The sequence below is a fragment of the Zingiber officinale genome, chromosome 3B, assembly GCF_018446385.1.
Source record: "Zingiber officinale cultivar Zhangliang chromosome 3B, Zo_v1.1, whole genome shotgun sequence".
NCBI lineage: Eukaryota > Viridiplantae > Streptophyta > Magnoliopsida > Zingiberales > Zingiberaceae > Zingiber > Zingiber officinale.
Genome location: NC_055991.1, coordinates 89,338,625 through 89,354,259, shown reverse-complemented (window position 1 = coordinate 89,354,259; position 15,635 = coordinate 89,338,625).

Genomic DNA, 15,635 nt, shown 5'->3' with positions numbered 1-15,635 from the left:
AGAGTTATTGGATTTATAAATTGCCAACCAACGTACCAGAACAGATAACTTCCCTCTTTTTCTTAATAACAACTTTGTTATTAAAAGAGGCAGAATATCAAGTTCTTTGAATAGTTTAGAAACTGAAAACTAGTTCTTTCTAAACTTGGTGCGTAAAGATAATTACTCAAAAATCCATGTTTTGTTCTTATCAAAAGATAAACATCTCCCACTGCAACAGCTACCATTTTTACAATAGTGCCCATGTGGACGGTGTTTTAATTTTCATTTAGTTGCCGGGTTTCCTGGAACCCTGCAATGAATTGCGAACATGATTAATGGCATCTGTATCTACACTCCAGGTTCTGGTAGATAACACCACTAAACATGTTTCAACTAATGAATTAAATACACCTATATTATTCTTAGTTCTAAGAAGACAGTCTACCTTAATGTCCAAGTCCTATTTCCAATCATTACAATTGGGATTACTAAGTCTTTCTTATAGTATGATTACTAGGGGATTGATAAACATTTTAAATCCTAAGAATCACAAAAATACTTGGTCAAGATCAACTCCTTAAAAATCCCCATGGATTTTGTATGCCACGATACAAAATCGAAGAGGAGATTTTATTCATTAATTTTATTATCTCGTCAACTTTACTTTATGACGAATAAAATTAATAGTTGATCTGTCTTTGATCAAATATTTGGTCAAAAACTTTTGAATTTTAAAAAAAATAATGATTCCTCAAACAATATTATTTAAATTCACCAACACCTCAAACACCGTGAATTTTGCATGCCACGTTAGTGTGGACGTATACAAATTCAACATTTGTAAAAGGAGGGTTTTAACCCATTAATTTTATTATCTTGTCAACCTAACTTTTTGACAAATAAAATTAATAGTTGGTATCATTTGGTCACACAAACAATAGCAGTAACTCCGATGGGGAGGATACTATTAGATGTGTCTAAGTGTATACCATTACTTGACACTAAGTCCATTAATAAGATTATGCCCCTTCCGTTGGGGAAGATCACACACTCTTAATTAACTTCCTATAGTCATCCAAAAATGGAAGTCTGTTCTAGTGATCCACAAACAAGCTCATCCGTTATGGAGGAAGGCACTCAGAGCCAACGCGCAAGCTTGTTTGCATCACTTACAAACCAGTAATGGAGACCATGGGATTTACTTAAAAATCCCTCTCCCACTTAGTTATTTATAAATGAGGAATTTTAACTATGCTAGCCTACTAAATATGTAAACTAACATGCACACACAGCACAATATAAAAGCTTTAAATATAAAATCTAATTTTCAACTATTATGGCTTTTATCTCTTGTTGTCCTCCGTGTGTTGTCATCCCAAGCTGCTGCCATATTTGGCCACTGCCACCGGGTCTAGCTGTCTCATCCATCTTGCTCCTAGTTCCGCTGCACCTCTGGTCCTTAGAAAGTTCCACGCTTTGCAAGATTCGATCCGCGACATAAATAGAATTTTACATTTTGATCCTATATTCCTCGAAGGAATGTACATGTAAACTAGATCGAACATAAAATAAAATTTACATCCATCGATCCTATATTCCATAAAAGGAATGTACATGTAACTAAATCAAAAATAAAATCCTAATAAAACTAAATACAGCTCCTGCTGTATTTTATAATACAATCATGCACACACAATAAAATGCCCTTGACATGTCCAAGGGTCCAATCACACACATAATAACTATAAGCCATAATAGTTGGATCCTGCATCCACAAAGTTAGCACATCCTACTATTAACCTGCCTAAATTATGTATGACATATGCATAATTAAACAAATATCAAATACGCAGAGGCAAAACCCTAGCTCTGATACCAATTGTTGGTTGCTACTCGGAAAACCTAGAGGTTCCACTGTACAAAAATTTTGTACAAAGGTCTGAACCTTTTCCTAGCTACCATGTGTTCTTTTAAATTAAATTTTGGATCGCCTGTGGAACTTAACACGTTTGATCCAAAACTTAATCTATTCGTTCTTTTAGGTTTTGACTTGGGTCTCCTGCGGAACTTAACACGTTCGACCCAAATCACCTTAAGTTATTAATTCCATTAAATATTAATTTCCATAATTGGTTCCCAGTACTGACGTGGCGAGGCACATGGCCTTCTTAGATATGGGAGCAACCACCACCGACTAGACAAAACCTTTTATGGAAAGCTAATATTTAATTTCCTAAAATAACTTTAGGTTAACCGAAAAGAACAATCAAATCACAAGGGAAAGAAAAACAAAAGAACACTATATCGAAAACAAATTCGAAACTCTAGAATCGTATGCCTCTTGTATTTAGTATTATTTCCAAAAATAACTAGTATGATGCGGAAACAAAAATTACTAGTTATACCTTTTAGAAAGACCTCTTGATCTACTACCGTATTCCTCTTCTAACCTCGGACGTTGTGTGGGCAACGATCTTCTGAGATGAGAACCACCAAGCACCTTCTTCTTCCTTACAAGTTTCGGCCATCAAAACTTCTCCTACGATGAAGAGGTTCGGCCACCACCACCATGCTCCAAGGGATGCTAGAAAAAAGGCTTCTTTTCTCTCCTTCTTCTCCTTCTTAGATCCGGCCACCAAAGCTATCTCCACCATGAGAAGGTTTCGGCCACACAAAGGAGAGGAGAGGAAAGAAAGGGCAGGCCACACCCAAGGAGAAAAGAGAGGAAAAATAGAATAGAGTCGTTAGCCTTGAAGCCTCCTCTACCCCCTCTTTTATAATCCTTGGTCTTGGCAAATAAGGAAAATTTAATAAAAACTTCCTTAATTCATTTTCCATTGAAAAGGAAAATTTATTTAATTAAAATAATTTTCTCTTTTCAAATTATAATGGCCGGCCACTCTTCTCCCCAAAACAAGGAGAGTTTTAATTAAAACAAAAATTAAAACTTCCTAATTTATTTCTAGAAATTTATAAAAATTTCTCTAATAATTTTAATCCCTTCATGATTGGTTAATAAAATGAATTTTATAAATTAAAATCTTTCTTTTAAACATGTGGATAATTTCCAAAAAGGAAAGTTATCTCTAAAAATTAAAATCTCCTTTCAATCTACAAATAAGGAAAGATATTAAATCTTTTCTTAATCTTTTGTAGAAACTAATAAAAGAGAATTTTTAATTTTTAAACTTTATTTTAAATCATGAATATAATTAAAAGGAAAGTTTTTACCAAAATTAAAATCAACCTTTTAATCTACAAATAAGGAAAGAGATTTTAACTCTTCTCTTAATCTTTTGTAGAATCTTATAAAAGGAAGGATTTAAATTTTTAAACTCTCTTTTAAATTATATTATCCACATAAGAAAAATTTTAAAATTAAAATTCCTTTTTATTTTAATAGGGACGGCCACATGAATTCACCCATGAACATACCCATGGCCGGCCCTAGCTTGGTCTCCAAGCTAGCTTGGCCGGCCCCTATAGGATGGGTAAGAAGGTGGGTATAGGTGGGTATAGTACTCTATAATTAAGAGGCTATGATAGGGACCGAGAGGAGGTATTGATTTTGGTCTCCCGATAAAATTAAGCATCCCGTGCTCGCCCCGAACACACAACTTAATTTTATCAATAATAATTCATTCCACTAGAGAACTATTATTGAACTACCGCACCAATCCCAAATTACATTTTGGGCTCCTTCTTATTATGAGTGTGTTAGTCTCCCTGTATTTAAGATAACAAATGTCCACTAATTAAGTAAGTTACTGACAACTCACTTAATTAATATCTAGCTCCAAGAGTAGTACCACTCAACTTCATCGTCATGTCGGACTAAGTCCACCTGCAGGGTTTAACATGACAATCCTTATGAGCTCTTCTTGGGGACATTCTCAACCTAGATTACTAGGACACATTTTCCTTCTATAATCAACAACACACACTATAAGTGATATCATTTCCCAACTTATCGAGCTTATTGATTCATCGAACTAAATCTCACCCATTGATAAATTAAAGAAATAAATATCAAATATATGTGCTTGTTATTATATTAGGATTAAGAGCACACACTTCCATAATAACCGAGGTCTTTGTTTCTTTATAAAGTCAGTATAAAAGAAACGACCTCAAATGGTCCTACTCAATACACTCTAAGTGTACTAGTGTAATTATATAGTTAAGATAAACTAACACCTAATTACACTACGACCTTCCAATGGTTTGTTCCTTTCCATCATGGTTGTGAGCCACTGTTTATAATTTATAAGGAACCGATAACATGATCTTCTGTGTGCGACACCACACACCATGTTATCTACAATATAAATTAATTGAGCAACTACATTTATCATAAATGTAGACATTTGACCAATGTTATTCTTATTTCTAGATAAATGTTCATACCAAAAGCTAGACTTTTAGTATACACTCTAACAATTGGAAGGTAAGAATGAAGTATTTTCTTATGACTAACCTAGTAAATTGGAATTGTGTACAAGTAGGTTTTATTCCTCCGGTGGATAAAGAAGGAGAACCTCTCAAGAAGAAGAAGTGGACGAAGGAACAAATCCACCAATCCATAATCAACGACGAGGTAACGAAAATCTTTGAATTTTCATTACCTAATGATATATTGTGTAAGATAGGTGGATACAATGATGCCAAGGAGTTGTGGAACAACTTGGCTAAGTTCCATGAGGAGAGCTCCAATTCAAGTCATGAAGAGGAGTCAAGTGAGCCAAGTAGCTCACATCATGGAGGTATGGAATTAGAAGTTGAGGGATACTCAACATCTAAGGAAGAAGAGGAGAAGAGTTCTTCTTCAAGATTGGAGCAAGAAGAAGAAGTCTCCACCTCCGGAAGGGATGAAGAAGAGAGCTTATATCCATCCTCAACCCTAGGTAACTCAAGCAACTTAATTTCAAGTAAATTACATATAATGTGCTTTGAGTGTAGGGAATATGGGCATTACAAGAGTAAATGTCCAAAGAGGATTAGGAAGACTCCACCGGCACCAAAATTCAAGGAAGTCGGAGTCCCGATACGCAAGGGCAAGGAGCACGTGGTGTGCTTCCAATGCAAGCAAAGGGGACATTATAGGAGCCAATGTCCGAGGGGGAGGCAACCTCACAAGGACAAGAGACCAAGCACATCTATGGGGGGAGCTAAGGCAAACCCTAAGGTATCTTTTAAGGCACATTATTGCAATTCTAATAAGAAACATGCTAGTAGCTTTATTGCAATTGCCAATGATGATAAGCATGATAACCATAGAAACCGATACATGTGCTTAGGTGCCAAACATGTTAGTCTAGGTAAGGATGATACTAGAAATGCCAACCCTAGAATTAACTCATCTAAGGTTAAGGAAAACCTAGATAGGAATCCCAAAACAACAAGACATATGCCTAGGAATACCTCAAAGAAAAATGACAAATTAAAACTTGAGGTATTAGAAAAGGAAAATCAAGTCTTGAGGTCAAGACTTGACACCTTAGAAAAGACTCTTAAGAATTTGGAGAAGTCAACTCTAGGGTCTAAGGGTCAAAAGCAAAAGCCCAAGGACATGAGAGGTTTGAGTCACAAACCTAAGTCTCAAGTTGTCAAGCCCACTTACCATAATGTTCCATTCGATTATGGAACAAGACCTAGGGCTAGGAAGACCATCACCAAGGTCACAAGGGGAGTCACCCCTAGAGTTGATCTTGATGAGTCCCAAATGACCAAGGCTTTAAAGCCTAGGAGGGTCATTAGGAGGGTTGCTAGGGAAGTATTCCCTAGTGAATATTTAGTGAACCCAATGAGCTCAAATAGGTTTTGGGTTCCTAGGAGCGTGATTCCATCACGCTAGATGGGTTAGGGTGTGCCAACCTTAATTGGATAGGTAGTTAACCTACTCATGGCAAAAGATGGCATTTTAGGAATATTCAAGGTGTAATCAAGCCTTGAAAATGAAATTAAGAACTATTCCTAAGGTGATTAGGATGTGCCAACCACATTTGAGGAGTTTTCTAAGATCAATCTAATTGGCACATAGTGATCTAAAAATCTTTAGTATATGATTTTAGATCTATTACACTTAGGAATAAAGAATTTATGGCAAAATGATCAAAATTATCAAAAATGGCAACTAAAGCTAGAATTAGGTATTTTCTATACCTTTATATGTTATTTGCCATATATTGTTTGCCATATGCCATGTCATGACATCATATCTAATTTACTATCATTTGAAATGTCATGATAATGCTTAGGTTAGTTATATGTTATACCTTATTTAAGTTTCATACTTTATGTCATGACATCATGACATTGGCACATGTTTCCACTTATGATATTATTTTATGCCATGTCATCATCTCTTGCATTTATGATCAATTAAATTGATTTAAGGATAAAAAAAAAAAAACTCAATTTGATATGGAAATCAAATTGTTGTCTAGAAAATGCATGAGAACTTAGCTTAAGATGACCTAAACCCATATCTCACATCAAAATTGACTTGGATGTGTTTGATACACGTTAGATGTGTGTGAGATATTAGGATTATGAGTTAGGATCAAGGTGCATAGCTCTTGTACCTAGATGAGCCTAATTCTAAATTGAGGATCATAGGGAAAGCTTGTGTACAAGTAATGTACATTTAGCCCTAAGATTGTGGTCCTAAATTGAATGGTTTAAAATCATTTCAAAATTGATTTGAAAAACCTTGATGAAGCTTTTCTAGTGATAGCATTCATCATTGAGCAAGTTGATACAAAGATGGATTAACCTTGAGCTATTTCAAAGTTTTTCGAACTTTGTATCAAGATTTGAAAATGGAAGTTATTTTCATAGAAAACTATTTTTCCATGATAATATATGTTATGAGGAATGTATCCTCAAAATTTTACAATTTTTGGAATTTTCTGTAATTTTTTAGGGGTTTCTGAATTTCGGGAAAGAAAAAAATTCAGAACTCTTATCAGAGAGTTGTGGACCGATCAGAGAAGAGCCTGATCGGTCCAGAGTAGTGTGGATCGGTCACTGGACCGATCCAGGGAAGTCTGATCGGTCTGGTGACCGAACCAATAAAGGGCTGAGCGTGCCAAAATGCTGATTTTCGACTGATTGTCTGAAATTTCAGATGGAAGTTTGTGTTTTAGATTTCTAAAGGGTTGAAACTCTCCAAGACATTGTTGGTGCAATGGTCAAGGGGGAGTTGACTTTTAGGGGGAGTTTTTACTCAATTTCTGAGGATGAGTGATAAGGGATTATCACGAAGTTGATTATTGTCTTTAGTATCAAGGGGGAAATTAAGGGTTTCAATGAAAGGTATGGGACTTTCATTAGGAAGAAACTCTTAACCTTGATTCACTCTTTTTGATGTGTGTCAAAAAGGGGGAGAAATGTCTAGAGAATGTTCAAGGAAGAACATTGGAGTTTGGGGAGAAGGTTCAAGGAAGAACATTGATTGGAGAACTATTGGAAAACCTAAGTTAGGTTATCGGGTTAACCTAACTTGATTATGGTTTTTGTCAAACATCAAAAAGGGGGAGATTGTTGGTGCAACCTTATGTCAAGGTTGACCTGGTTGACCCGACTCGAGTTGACCTGACTCGAGGTGTATTTTGATGTTTGACGAGAATAGAAAAGTTGTATCTTGATTTTGACAAGAATACAAACTTGGGAGATTGTTGGTGCAACCTTTGGTCAAGGTTGACATGGTTGACCCAACTTGAATTGACTTGTTTCGGAAAAGTCCAAGTATGGAGACTTGGCACGGAAAAGTCCAAGCAGGGAGCTTGGCACGGGGAAAAGTCCAAGTATGGAGACTTGGCACGGAAACGTCCAAGCAGGGAGCTTGGCACGGGAAAAGTCCAAGTATGGAGACTTGGCACGGAAAATGCCAAGCAGGGAGTTTGGCACGGGAGAAGTCCAAGTATGGAACCTTGGCATGGGAAGTCGGAGAGGGCTCGGTAGCTCGTTCTCCGGACTAGGTCAGAGAGGGCTCGGGAGCTCGTTCTCTGGACCGGACGAAGTCGGAGAGGGATCGGTAGCTCGTTCTTTGGACTAGGTCAGAGAGGGCTCGGGAGCTCATTCTCTGGACCGGACGTGGAAGTCGGAGAGGGCTCGGTAGCTCGTTCTCCGGACTAGGTCAGAGAGGGCTCGGGAGCTCGTTCTCTGGACCGAATGAAGTCTGAGAGGGCTCGGTAGCTCGTTCTCCGGACTAAGTCAGAGAGGGCTCGGTAGCTCGTTCTCTGGACCGAACATGGAAGTCGGAGAGGGCTCGGTAGCTCGTTCTCCGGACTAGGTGAGAGAGGGCTCGGTAGCTCGTTCTCTAGACCGGGAAGGCTTTAGGGTTTAGGGCTGGGAAGCTCTAAGGCATTGGATCAGTCTGGTGACCGATCCAGTGATACTCTGATTGTCTGGATCGGTCTGGTGACGGATCAATAACCAAACAAAATGTTTCTGTGGGTTAACTGATCGGTCTGCAGACCGATCAGGAAACGATCAGAGGCAGAAAAAGGTAGGAGGATCGGTCTATGGACCGATCCACCCATAGCCTGATCGGTCCACAGACCGATCAGGCTTCGAAGCCAACTCTCACAGAGAGTTGGTTGATCGGTCTGGGGACCGATCAGCCTAGGGCCTGATCGGTCCACAGACCGATCAGTGTCCTCCTTGACCGATCAGGATGGAACCTGATCGGTCCAGGCTTAGCCGTTGTGACTCAACGGCTAGATTCTGTGTCTTCCTTGTCTTCTTCGCAGGTGAAGGATATAAGACCTCTACAAGAGACGAAGGAAAGGGGTTCCTCTTTCTCACGAGACTGTGATTTGAGCTTTGCTGAGCTCTATGTTTCTGAAGCTTCGTGTGAGCTTCCATCGGCTGGTTTTCTAGCTGCTGTTGTTGGATCCATGAAGTTGCTGCTTCATCAACGGACTCCAGTAAACAACGAGAAGACAAGCAAACTTGGTAGGGTGTTTTTACATTCATATTGTCCATTGTTTATTGCTCTATTCTTTGTACTCCATTATTGCTGTTGCAAAAGAAATTGTGGTGAGGTTTCTCCACCCAGAAGGAGTTCTTATTAGCCGATTTTCCGGGGTCTCATCCACCGACGGATTGATAGGATTCGTCCACCTTACAGACAAGCCGAGGAGTAGGAGTATCATCTCCAAACCTCGTTATATCGTCGCGTTTGAGGTTTGATCTTCTCCATTTTCGTTTCTACTCTTTATTTCCGCTGCGCTAACTCAAATTGTAGGAAGAAACGAGAATTTGGGGTCGTCTATTCACACCCCCCCTCTCTAGCCGCATCCGAAGGTCCTAACAACCTCAACCTACCTACCAAACTTAGATCCTCCAGATCTAGTTTGGCCTTTTCACTCAGACTTGATCGACTCCCCAGGACTTTTCCTTTGATCTTCGGTCCTCCAGACCTCTCGATCACACCGCCAAGCATCTGGTCCCCTCGACCCACTTGGACTTGCACCTGGGTTCCACGATCTGCTAAGATTTCTCGGCCTAGCCTCCAGCTAGGACTTTTTTGGTTGAGTAAACATCCTAGACACTCAGTCAGCTTGTTAGATCACAACAAGACTTAACTTGAATCCTTGACAACATCAAAACTCAGGTTTGATTCTGGTGCAACTTGCACCATCACCATGTGTATCTCATTTGAAGATTTTCGGGTGTATTGCCTATGCACACATTCTGGATCAAAGAAGAACGAAGCTTGATGACAGAAGCTCACCTTGCATTTTCATTGGCTATGATGCAAGATCGAAGGCTTATAGACTCTATAATCCAGTGAACAAAATGGTTATCATAAGTAGAGATGTTGAATTTCAAGAAGATGGTGCTTGGAATTGGAGCACTAATATGGTGATCATTCAGGAAGAAGAACAAGTAAAGGAGAAAGAACCAACTCCACCACCGTCGCCTACTTCTTCATCACCCTTGGATGAAGAAGATCCTCCACCACAAAAGACAAGGAGTCTTCAAGAATTATATGAGGTGACAACTCCACTTAATCTCATTTGTCTTTATGCTAATGAAGAGATTGTATCTTTTGAAAAAGCTATTAAAGATAAAAATGGAAGAAAGCCATGGATGAAGAGATGAAGGAAATTGAGAAGAATGAAACTTGGCATCTTACTACTTTGCTCGATGGCCACAAACCCATTGGTGTGAAGTGGGTTTATAAAGTGAGGAAAAAATGCTCAAGGAGAGATAGAAAAGTACAAAGCACAACTTGTGGCAAAAGGCTACAAACAAAAGGCCGTCATTGACTACGAAGAAGTGTTTGCTCCCGTTGCCCGAATGGAGACTATAAGGTTGATAATCTCTTTAGCCGCTCAACTAAAGTGGCAAATATTTCAGATTGATGTCAAATCAGAATTTCTTAATGGTTACTTAGAAGTAGAAATCTATGTTGAACAATCGGCTGGCTACATCAAGAGGGGGCAAGAAAGAAAGGTCTTGAAATTGAAGAAAGCTCTCTATGGCTTGAAGCAAGCACCAAGAGGATGGAATTCAAGAATTGATGCATACTTCAAAGAAAATGGCTTTATGCAATGCCCTTATGAGCATGCTCTTTATGTAAGAGCAGATAATGATAACATCTTATTGGTATCATTATATGTAGATGATCTAATTGTGACAGGAAGTTCGCCTCAAATGATAAAACCTTTTAAGGAAGCTATGGCAAAAGCATTTGATATGACCGATATGGGAATTATGTCCTACTTTCTCGACTTGGAGGTGAAACAAGGAGTTGATGGCATATTTATGACTTAAGAACAATATGCAAAGGAGGTCCTCAAGAGGTTTAGAATGGATTATTGTAATCCAGCTAATACACTGTTGGACTGTGGAACAAAGCTATCCAAGAGTGACGAAGGAAAGATGGTTGATCCCACACGTTTTAAAATCTTGGTAGGAAGCTTACGGTACCTAACTTGTACTCGACCGGATATATTATATGGAGTCGATCTTGTAAGTAGGTTCATGGAGGAGCCTAAAGAGACTCATTGGAAGGCGGCCAAGCAAATCCTTCGTTATGTCCGAGGTACTCTGAATCATGGATTATTTTATTCTCACTCTAATAATTCCCAACTTGTTGGATATTCGGATAGTGATTGGGGTGGAGACTGTGATGACCAGAGAAGAACTTTCGGAATTGCATTTTTCATTGGATATACAGCATTTACTTGGATGTTAAAAAAATAACCTATTGTTACTCTTTCCACTTGTGAAGCAGAGTACATTGTGTTGGTTGGTACACCTGGATTCCATTATGTTCCCCTGTACAAAAATTTGTATAAGCATAGAACTTAACCTAGCTACCCATGTGCTCTACTGAAATTAAACTTGGATTGCAAATGATGCTTAACATTATTAACCCAAGTTACTCTTCAAAAGTTAAACTTGGATTAGAAACGATACTTAACATTTTTACTCCAAGTTTAACCGATGTGATCTTCCTATGTTAAATCATATTACAGAAGATGATTAAATATATATTTTAAAGATCGGCTTCCAGGTAAACATGGTGTGGCACTAAGCCTTCTTGGGTATGAGATCATCCACCACTTCCTAGACAAAGCCTTTCAAAGAAATTCGATGTTTAACTTCTTATAGTAACCCTAGGTTTAACTATAGAGACCACAATAGAAACACAAGATCGAAACGCAAAATCGAAATATAAAATCGATAGCACATAATCGATACATAAAATCGCTAGCCTCTTGTGTTGGTGTTTCAGAATCCATGCAAAGAAAACTAACTAATTAATTCGAAGAGGAAACCATTAATTAGTTATACCTTTCTTTGTAGCTAAAGACCTCTTGATCTTCTATTGTATTTCTCTCATTCTCTTGGACGTCATGTGGGCGACGATCTACCAAGATGAAATCCACCTGAACCACTTCTTCTCCTCCAAGACTCTCGAGCCACCAAGGGATGCCAAAATAGGAAATTTTCTTCTTCTTCTTCTCCTCCAAGCAACCGGCCACCAAGTGCTACTCCTCCTCTTCTTCTTCCTCTCTAAGCAACTGACCACAAGGATTTTCCAATCCTTGATGCTGCCAGCCCTAAGGAAGCAAAAGAGGAGACATGGAGAAAGGTGCCGCTAGCCCTTATGGGAAAGAAAACAAAGAAAGAAGAAGAAAGGAGAGGGCCGGCCACAAGGAAGAGAGGAGAGGAGGTAAGCTTAGGTTGTGTATCTCATGAGGCAACCTCTCCTTCTCTTTTATAATCCTTGGTCATGGCAAAAAAGGAAAGTTTTAAACATAATTAAAACTTTCTTATTTGTGGCCTCCCATTAAAAAAGAAATTTTAACAACAATTAAAATCTCTCTTTTCTAAATTTCCTATTGTATATGGCAATAAAGGAAAGTTTTAAAATTAATCTCTCTCTTTTAAAACATGTAGACAACTACAAAAAGGAAAGATTAATTAAAACTTCTCTTTTTAAATCATGGTTACAAAAAGGAATGTTTAATCAAAAATTAAAATCTCTCTTTTAAACATTATAGATAACTACAAATAAGGAAAGATTTTAACAAAATTAAAATCTCTCTTTAGTCTTTTGTAGATAGCCATAAAAGAAAAGATTTTAAAATTTTAAAACTCTCTTTTAAAACCATAAGGATGATTATAAAAGGAAAATTTAAAATTAAAATTTATCTTTTAAATTCCTTCATGAATGGCTACAAAAGAAAATATTTTAACAAAATAAAATCTCCCTTTAATCCTAGTGGTGTGACCGGCCCCATGCTTGGACACCAAGCATGGTTTTGGTCGGCCACCTCTTGGGCTCCAAGTTGATGCTTGGTCGGCCCCCTTGCTCCAAGCAAGGATGTATCTGACCCATTACTTGGGTAAGAAGTGGACTTGGTGGATACAAGACTTTATAGAGGATACAACAGGGACTGAGAGGAGGAATTTATTTGGTATCCCGATGAGCTTGAGCTTCTTGTGTTCGTCCCGAACACCCAATTCGAGTTCATCAATAATAACTCATACCACTAAAAAGTTATTATTGAACTACCGCATCAATCCCATATTACATTATGAGCTTCTTATTATAAGTGTGTTAATCTCCCTGTGTTAAAGATATCGAATGCCCATTAATCAAATGAGTTACTGTCACTTACTTAATTAACAACTAGCTCCAAGAGTAGTACCACTCAACTTCATTGTCATGTCGGACTAGGTCCACCTGTAGGGTTTACATGACAATCCTTATGAGCTCCTCAAGGGGACATCATCAACCTAGATTACTAGGACACAGTTTCCTTCTATAATCAACAACACACCATATACATAATATTATTTTTCAACTTATCGACCCTATTGATGCAACTGAATAAATCTCATCCATTGATAAATTAAAGAAATAAATACTAAGTATATGTGCTTATTATTATATCGGGATTAAGAGGACACACTTCGATAATAACAGAGGTCTTGTTCTTTTATGTAGTCAGTATAAAAGAACAACCTCAAATGGTCCTGCTCAATACACTCATAGTGTATTAGTGTATTTTTATAGTCAAGATAAACTAATACCAAATTACACTACAACCATTCCAATGGTTTGTCCCAATCCATTTTGGTTGTGAGCTACTATTTATAATTTATAAGGAACTGATAACATGATCTTCTGTGTGACACCACACACCATGTTATCTACAATATAAATTAAATGGACAACTACATTTAACATAAACGTAGATATTTAACCAATGTGATTTTATTTCAAAATATAAATGTTTATACAAAAAACTAGGCTTTTAGTATATATCCTAACACATTGCGGTATCCTCATGTGTTAGTCATGCTATATGGCTAAGAAGCTTACTAAAGGAGATAAAATTTGAACAAAATGAAGAAACTCAAATTTGAATTAACAACAAATCGACAATTGCATTGGGGAAGAATCCAGTATATTATCAAAGAAGTAAACATATTGATGTTCGCTTTCATTCTATTCACGAACATGTGAAAAACAAAGATGTGGAGCTAGGCTATGTGAAGACTAAAGATCAAGTTGCTGACATCTTTACAAAGTCACTCAAATTTTAAGATTTCATCAAGATGCGGAATCTACTTTGAGTCACAAAATTAAGTTCAAGAGGGGATGTTGGAAATTAAACTTTATTTTAGAGATAAAATTATTGATAAAAGTTTGTAAAGATAGAATGATGAGGTGACAAGTTTGACTAGACTTTGTGATAGGATAAAATTGATGAGGTGACAATTATGATAAGAATAAGAAGTTTCATGGAGATAGAATAATTCAATTAGTGTCTATCCATTAAGTCTATAAATATGTATTTTTTTTCATGAATGAAACAAGTTGAGCGTTTGATTTTATTTCTCCTCTTCTTCACGTAGAGATTCTTCTCCTCCTCCACATTTTTTTCTTCTATAATTCATTTTATTTCTTCTCTCAAAATTTCTTTTTCCAACAATTCTCAAACAATCGACGATCAATGATCTTCTCCTCCAGTGTACTCTCCTCCTCCGAGGATTGGTGATCTCCCCTATGATTTGAAGGTGTTTCCCTCTCCCTCTCCCTTTTTCTCATTTCATCATGGCTACTGGCACTGCGAACTGTTGTGCCCTGTAGTGCTCTATCGGTGCCAAGAACTAACAAGCGCCGTCGGCAATGCTCGACCCATGCCGAGAACTATCACGCGTACGCCCGGCAGTGCTAAGTCAGCACCGACAATTGCCATGCATGGTCGGTAGTACTCGGTCGGTGTCGAGAACTACCCCGTATGCTAGCATTGCTTGCTCGGTGTCGGTAATTGCCGAGCGTGGTCGGCAGTGCTCAGTTGGCGTCAAGAATTGTCGTGCGCGCTCAGCAGTGTTCGGCCACCGCAAAAAACTATTGCATCCGATAGTGCTCGATTGTCGCTGAGAACTTTACGCCTGGAAATGCTCGGCAGATGCCGAGCAGTGGCATTCCCGGGCCCCGACATTATCAATTTCTAGGAATATCAATTTTTATTATAACTCTCATCTATTAATTGTCTCGTCTTTAGCAATGAAATTATGAATTGCTCTTATATATATATCCAACGTAGTTCAAAATTATGATGCAGAAACAAGTTATGATGTCATCTTATTATAGTGACATTAATATTTTGATGATACTATATTATACATAACTATTTAGCATCCTTAGTTTAACACATTGAACATGTTACTATATTAGCGAAGCATTATGTACGATGGTTGAACATGCTTAGTTTTACACGTTAAATTAAATAGTGATTTAAATATAAGCATGATTAGTTTGACATAATTCATCATGTTAAAAATTTTATTCTCATTAGAATACAATATATATGAACAAAACTTAGATGTATAATAAGTTAGATAATGTATTTATCAGTCAAGACTTTTTTACTGACATTGAAGAATTTGTAAAATTAATTAAGTCTCATCTAGAATTTTTGAATGATGTTAAGTTAAAGTGTCCATGTAATCAGCGTAGATATAGAAATACAACTTTCTATGATGAGAATACAATGAAAACTTGTATATATAGATATAAGTTTGTTCCAAATTATTACAACTAGTATTGTTATGGAGAGTCATATGTATTTGACCAAATTAGACATTCCATTGCTTCATCATCCTGCACGATT